This window comes from Mus caroli, chromosome 16 (assembly GCF_900094665.2).
Source record: "Mus caroli chromosome 16, CAROLI_EIJ_v1.1, whole genome shotgun sequence".
NCBI classification, from domain to species: domain Eukaryota; kingdom Metazoa; phylum Chordata; class Mammalia; order Rodentia; family Muridae; genus Mus; species Mus caroli.
In genome coordinates, this window is record NC_034585.1 from 13,034,895 (window position 1) to 13,042,767 (window position 7,873).

Consider the following 7,873-nt stretch of genomic DNA (forward strand, 5'->3'; position numbering starts at 1 on the left):
AGAGACATGCTCACACTAAATGCCGTACAAATCAGATATGCAATGCCAGGTTACTTACCTTAGAAAAGCTGATTTATTCCTTGTGATTACAAGTCACAAATGGCTGGAGAACAACTCCCTTCATTTGTTCTTCCAGTGAGCAGAATGAAATCTCCCAATAGCCCAGTGCACTGCTGATAATCTCACACTACACAGGCTCCCCTGCTAACCCTATGTTCCCAGCCCCGAAAGGATAATCACATTCCGGCAGCGGGGAGTGAACAGATGGTGGATTCCATGGTAACCAGCCCTCCTAAGGCGATTGGTAGAAGTGTGTGACTCAGGCTTCTTGGGTAACAATCATAGTCTTTGTGCTCCTGCCCTGCAAAGCCCCAGTGAAGAAGCATGCACAGTTACTCACAGGGCTTGCTCAGCAGGTGTTTGGCTATATAAACCAGGCAGTGCAGACCAACTAAAAGCTTTCTACAAATTGACGCTTGCCAGGACAAAGTCCTAATGTTTCAGAGAGCCATGCTGCTGACTGAGGATGAAAGGTCGCAGAAACATAACTGCACAAACAGAAAAGTTCACTTGCAAAGTCAAGATAGCATGTTGTAGAAAAGTAAGCTGCATCAGTGGGTCATTTCCGGATCTATCATTGCCCACAGAACTGAAAATGGTTTTGTATGTTTAGGGATTTTTAAAAACAAATATATTTAAATATACTGAATATCTTATCTTGGAAATAAAGTAAAGTTTTAAACAGCAATTGTTTAAAGAAAAAACTGTGATTTATTTATTTTTTTATTTTTTGTTCTTTGTTGAATGGGTGGAGAGGCTATAAAGGTTTTTAATGAATATATCTAGAGCCTTAGGTGTTCATGAGAAGCTTGCAATGTCTTGGGTTTGCAATGACTGACTTAAATTTGTTTCTGCACGCATGAAGATTACATGCTGACTCAGCAGGGAAACTGCCAGTTTCTCAGTTGTATTCACTAAAAAGTCAGAAAATAAGATTGTAGTGTGAAAAGCAAATCAATCCTACCACACAGAAAACACACACTGGGATAATTCATTCCATGGGCACTAAAAATAGTACAAGAAAGTAAACTTTTAAAAGGACAAGATAAAAAAGTTAAGAAAAACATAAAAAGAAAGCAAAGCAGGTAGACTGCATACAGCACTGCAGGTTCACCTGCCCTCGCTCCCTTTATCAGCACTCTATACCAAACATTTCAGAACTCTCTTCTTGGCAAAAATATATAATACAAATATTAAAAGGACAAATATAAGTATCCCTTGTAGCTGGAATAAATTTATCCCTATAAGAATAATCAAAAGAACCAAGTAGGATGTTGCTTTAAAGTGTAGGCATTTAGTTTTAGAGAAAGAAAACCATGCAAGTATTAATATCTTTTGAAAAACAAAACCCATCAGAATTTCATTTCAGCAACAGTGACTATAAAAAGAGAAGAAACCTGAAAATAATATTGTCAAGAAATGTGGATTAACTATTTGGGAAAAAACAGCATAAACTCTTACTATAAGATATTATTAAAATAAGTATACGGTGTTGAAAGACAGATAGATCCAGTACAAAGACCCTAAGAAAAAGAAAGGGTCATAGCTTATTTATAATGTTTTAAGCTTATTTATTCTTTAGACTTCATGTATAATATAACATATTGTATCTTATGTTCCCATTACCCATTCTTATATCTCCTTCCTTATTTGACTACTTCTTAAAAAGATGGAAATATTAAAGAAAATTTCGTGAGAGAAGTAATAGTATAATGGTTAAAATCATTGACCATTCCATGCTTCTAAAATTCACTATAAATAAATACACTCTCAATTTCCAAAGCTCTTACTTTAAGACTTGAGAATTTAAGACTCTTAAAATGCCCCATTTAGTGATTCATCTACATAGTTAATGTACTGGCTGGTTTTGTGTGTCAACTTGACACAGGCTGGAGTTATCACAGAGAGAGGAGCTTCAGTTGAGGAAATGCCTCCATGAGATCCAACTGTAAGTCATTTTCTCAAATAGTGATCAAGGTGGGAGGGCGCATTGTGGGTGGTGCCATCCCTGGGCTGGTAGTGTTCTATAAGAAAGCAAGCTGAGCAAGCCAGGAGAAGCAAGCCAGTAAGTAACATCTCTCCATGGCCTCTGCATCAGCTCCTGCTTCCTGATCTGCTTGAGTTCCAGTCCTGACTTCCTTTGGTGATGAAAAGCAATGTAGAAGTGTAAGCTGAATAAATCCTTTCCTCCCCAACTTGCTTCTTGGTCATGATGTTTGTGCAGGAATAGAAACCCTAAGACAGTTAATAAACCACCCAGGGGTCCATCCTATAATCAGCCACCAAATGCAGACACTATTGCATACGCCAGCAAGATTTTGCTGAAAGGACCCTGATATAGCTGTCTCCTGTGAGGCTTTGCCAGAGTCTAGCAAATACAGAAGTGGATGCCATAGTCATCTATAGGATGGAGCACAGGGCCCCCAATGTAGGAGCTAGAGAAAGTACCCAAGAGCTGAAGGGGTCTGCAACCCTATGGTGGAACAACAATATGAACTAATCAGTACCCCCAGAATTCGTGTCTCTAGCTGCATATGTAGCAAAAAATGGCCTAGTTGGCCATCATTGGGAAGAGAGGCCCCTTGGTCTAGCAAACTTTATATGCCCCAGTATAAGCCAGGGGAAAGCCAGGGCCAAGAAGTGGGAGTGAGAAGGGTAGGGGAGCAGGGTGGGGGGAGGGTATAGGGGACTTTTGGGATGGCATTTGAAATGTAAACGAAGAAAATATCTAATTAAAAAAAAAGACAGTTAATAAACAACTCACATACAGCACTCCAAACCTCCCATAGTTCCCTACAACCTTCTGTGACTTGGCTACTCTAGCCCTTCACACAGAAGCTAACCTCCTAGGAACTCTCTTGGTTACTTTTCTCATTGTTATAACAAAGTACCTGATAAAGGCAACTTAAGAGAGGAAGGCTTTGTTTTATATCCCAGTTAGAGAACACAGTCAATCCTGGCTCAAAGGAAGGGCTGGAACAGTGTTGAGAGGCAGCTGCCATGCTGCATCTGGACTCAGGAGGCGAAGAAGACTTCTTGCTCAGCAGACTGTCACCTCTTTGCCCAGTTTAGAAACATCCCCATGCAATGGTGCCACAAAGCTTGGGACAGTTCTTCAACCTCAGCTAACTCAGTCCAGAAACTGCCTCCCAGATGTACCCAGATGTTTACATGCTGGATGCTTCCTGACTCTGCCACACTGCAATCAATCTTAATCAACACAGGAAACTATACTTGTCTATCTATCCCTGACATCTCACATCCAACCCAAATTCTCACATGCTGTAGTTTCTTCAAATCCAGCTGTTTGTTACCACCTCTACAGCTCCTACCAGGCTTAGGCACACCAACTCTCACCTGGACTCCTTACTAAATTCCTAACTGGATTCTGCCTCCACTTTTATTGAGTCCCTACATAACTGGCCCCAGGAACTTCTATTAACTCACCTCCTACAACTCTCTCTGCCTGCTCTGAGATTTCCAGATGGAATCTGTCACTGCGCCCTATCGCCACATTTTCTCACTAGCTTGGGTGGAGGTGATGTTCACCCCGGGCAGAGTTATCTGTACATATTTTTCTTCACTCTGGCGGCCCTTCATGCACAGGCTATGTATGCAATGTGAAACTCTGGGCAACCGGTACCAAGGGTCTTAAAACAACACTAACCAAAAATGATGCATGAATTTTAAAAATGTCCTATATAAGTGTTTCCTCTATTGCAAACCTAAAAGTAACCTAAGATTCCAACATAAGACTAAGTTATACAAATAATAATGTCAATATCTTGTACAGACTATTATGTTGCTTTGGCTTACGGTGATAACATAAAAAAAGCAAAAACAAAAACAAAATGTCTATAAGACCTGCTCTGAAACAGAAAATCAAGGTGAAGAATATTTGGTGAATCAAAGCTGTTGACTACAATGGTTGCTGGAAAAAAACAAAGGAGGAGAAAGAGGTGGGTGGGGTGAAGTAGGGAAGAGAAACACAGTCAACCAGGGGGCACAAAATACCTTAAATAACACACACACAACAGTAACCTATTTCCTTCAAGTAGTCCTGGCTTTCCATTCATTCCATTCAGGTTGGCATTCTCAAGACCCGATCACTACGCAAAGCCCTATCTCTGTATATATGACCTTCAATGCATGCACTTTTGGGGGAACACATCATATACAAACTTATCAATAACAATACACCACAAAAAACATATGGCAAAGTTTATTGTATATTATTAATAATGGTACACTATTTATTCAGTTCTTGGTATGTGTCATGTGCTATAATAAATACTTCCAACTGTGTAAACCTCAGGTATGATATTATCTGTATCCTCATACTATTAGGTATGAAGACTGAGATACAGATTTTAAGTATTTTGTTATAGATTTTACCACTGAAATTTGAACCTGGTTTATATAAGAACAAAGCTTTGGATATGTTGCTATGCCCTCCAACTCATGCATTTTAATGACAAAAAAAAAAGGCTTATATACATGTCTTGGCTGGCTTTTCTATTGATGAGATAAAACATAATAACTATGATGGCTTAAGTAAGAATGAGCCCTATATGCTCATATATTTGAATGCTTAATGACCAGAGAACGGTACTATTTAAAGCATTAGAAGGAATAGGAAGTATGGCCTTGTTGGAGGAAGTGTGTTCCTGGGAGTGAGCTTTGAGGTTTCAAAACCTCATGCCTCTGCCCCCCCCCTCCCCGCACACCCTCCTTGGGATCAAGATACATATAGCTCTTGCTACTTCTCCAGCACCATGACTACCTGCTAGCACACTCTATCATCTGATGATGACAATGGACTAAGCCTCTAAAACTGTAAACAACACCCCAATTAAATGTTTTATTTTATAAGAGTTGCCTTGGTCCTGGCATCTCTCCACAGAAATAGAGCAGTGACTAAGACAATGACCAAAAGCAACTCGGGGAGGAGATGGTTTATTTTATCTTACGGCTTGGAGCCCTTTATCCAGGCAAGACAGAACCTAGAGGCTGGAACTGATGCAGAGTTCACTGAGGAGTGCTGCTGTTAACATGCATTTCATATTGTTCAGCCTGTTTTCTTATATCATTCTGGCCCACTCAGCCAGGGGTCACACCACTTCCTGTGGGATAGGACTTCCCACATCAACCATCAATCAAGAAAATCCACAAGGGGCCAGTCCAGTTGGGCAATGTTCTTAGGCAAGGTTCCCTCTTCCAAAATGATACTAGCCTGTGTCAAGTTGACATAAAAAACAGCCATAAATGAACTCCTTGTCAATTTGAAACATTGTTAAACATTAAACCATTAGCATTACTGTTAAATCATAACCTTTCTGTTCTTGTTCATCCCCATGATCTCATAATAGTGACATCAAATATAAAACATATAAACTTTTAAAAGCCAATAGTCTTTAAAATTTCTAACATTTTAATAGTTCAGACTCTTTAAGTATCCAAATTCTCACAACTGTAGGTTCTTATAAAATAAAAAATGAGTTGAATACTTTCTTATTCTAAGAGGAAGGAAGTGTAAAGCTCAATCTTAGATGTCTATGACTCATGTCTAGGCTCCAAAGGGCACAGCACACACAGCTTGTCACACAGGAGCAGGCTGGCTCCACTGCATGGCTGCTGCTATCCTTGTTGTTCATCCCATGTTACAGGCATCTCCAAAGTGCTGGGTCCTCTGATGGTGTTGAACCTTCACTGATTCCTGCTACATTGTGCCAAACTTCAACTTTTCTCCATTCAACTTTTCTCCATCAATCCTGGAACTTTTTCTGCAACTGGGGCTGTACTTTCAATAACAGCCTCTCATGGTCTCTTTTCAGGGACTCTAGCTTTGCCACACAGTGCCACACCTCAGCTGCTCTCCTTGATTCCTTTGTACCTCCAATACCAGCACCATCGTGACTCTACAGGTTACTAATTCAGCTGCCAGCATGTGATAAAGCTTCTGACCTCTCTGGACCACAGCTTCTATATGCTAGCCCTGAGGAAATATTCCCAGATTTATGATCTTCAATGATGCTGGTTTCCTCTTAATCACTACTAATTTCTCAGCTCCATCTGACCAACATCAATTGTTCTAGTAAAGCAAAGGATTCACTGTAATGGTTCTTAATTCAAAATATCACATGAACAATGCTAATAGAGTGTTTGTTTCCGTCTAAACCTTCACAAACAATGCCTCCATTGTCTACATTTGTTTCACCCATTTTATCTTCCAAGCACTCACAGATCATCCCACTGAGCCTAGAACACTTAACAGTTTTTTCCAGCCCCAAATTCAAATGCCACTGCAATCCCCTCAATAACATAAGGTCAAGTTTGTCAAAGCAGTACCCTTTGACCTGGTACCAATTTCTTAGTTGGTTTTTCTATTGTGGTGTTGAGATATCCTGATCAAAAGCAACTTTGAGAATAATTGTTTTATTTCATTATAGTTTGTAATTCATCATCCAGGGAAGTCAGGGCAGGAACTCAATACAAGAACCAGGAGGCAGGAGCTGATGCTGAGAACACAGAGGAGTGCTGGTTACTGACATGTTCTTCACAGCTTGCTAAGGCTGCTTTCTCATACAACCCAGAATGACTTACTTTCTCATCCTCCTGCCTCCACCTCTTGTTTTCTGGAGTTACAACATGTGCTAATATGCTGTGCTTGAGGTACTAGTAATAGATCCCAGGGATTTAAGCATAAAAGGAATCTCTGCTAACTTAACTACATCCATACCCCTCTAATTTGGTGTTTGAACAGAGGACCATGTTAGAGAGAAAGGACTCTCTCTCTTGAACACACATATAAATATACACAGATACTCTATTCCTCTTTCTGCTGTAGGACCAAAACCCAAATTGCTATTGCTAAAAATAGCATTGTCTTGGTTTAATTCTCACAATGGGTTAAAGCAGCATGTCCAGAAACAGTATAACCCCACTTATGCCCAGCCTGATTGATGTGTTCACACAGAAAACCCCAACACACACACTTATTCATATATAATTTCATAAACACACACAAAAAATGAAGCTCTCTCACTTGGAAAGGCACACATTTTCTGAAGTTAAAGATCAAATGTTCCTAATTAAAGAAGGGGTTGGTTAATTATCAGCTGTTTTTACCAAAGTTAATACTCCTTGTTTGTACCATGTCACTTAATCAATATGGTGGACAAGCATTGATCAAGAGTGCTGTGCTAACTTGCTCACAGGCCACATAGCCTGACAGGCTCTCAGATGTGATCCATCAGCATCGTGGCAGAGTGTACTGAAAGATCCTTTAAAAACAAATACAATTTGTTTAGCACACTTAAAGTGATTTGAATGTTCAGTCTATGTTTCTATATTACTTGACTAAGTTTGTATGTACTACAGGTCAATGGCAAGGGTTAAATCCAGGGCCTGACCATACTAGAAGCACTCTACCCTATCCTATGTTCCCAGCCCTATGTATATTCCTTCAGAGCAACTTGTCTATTTTTAAAATGTTTATTATGTTCACTGACATAATAAAGTCACTTACAACTGAGTCGAATCCATGCAACAGAATTGTTTCCTCTCGTTTCTAATTCCTGGACGTATACTTATCAATTCTACTAAGATTTTCCTTCTTTTATTTTGTCTATAGTATAGCTTTTGAAAGAGGAAAAACTGAACTCTCCATGAACTCTTCAACTCAAAGTCCTCTTACCCCTCCCATCTGGAGATTGTTCCCGGAATACTCCTGAACTTTTTACCCCAGAGTACATTCCTGAACTCTTCACCCCAGAGTCCGACCCCCTCCCAATTGAAAACTGTTCCAAGAACA

At 39.8% G+C, this 7,873-nt stretch overlaps 1 protein-coding gene across 3 annotated transcripts in view; it reads right to left on the reverse strand.

The window, feature by feature from the left end:
* Positions 1–7,873, reverse strand: part of Fgd4 (FYVE, RhoGEF and PH domain containing 4) — a 161,770-nt gene that overhangs the window by 125,717 nt on the left and 28,180 nt on the right. The window contains exon 1 of one of the 3 annotated variants that reach the window (XM_029470309.1): positions 401–448. The exons of 1 other annotated variant lie outside the window; for it this stretch is intronic. The gene's annotated coding sequence lies outside the window, so the exon portion shown is untranslated. One more of the 3 variants, XM_029470308.1, reaches the window with a different exon arrangement.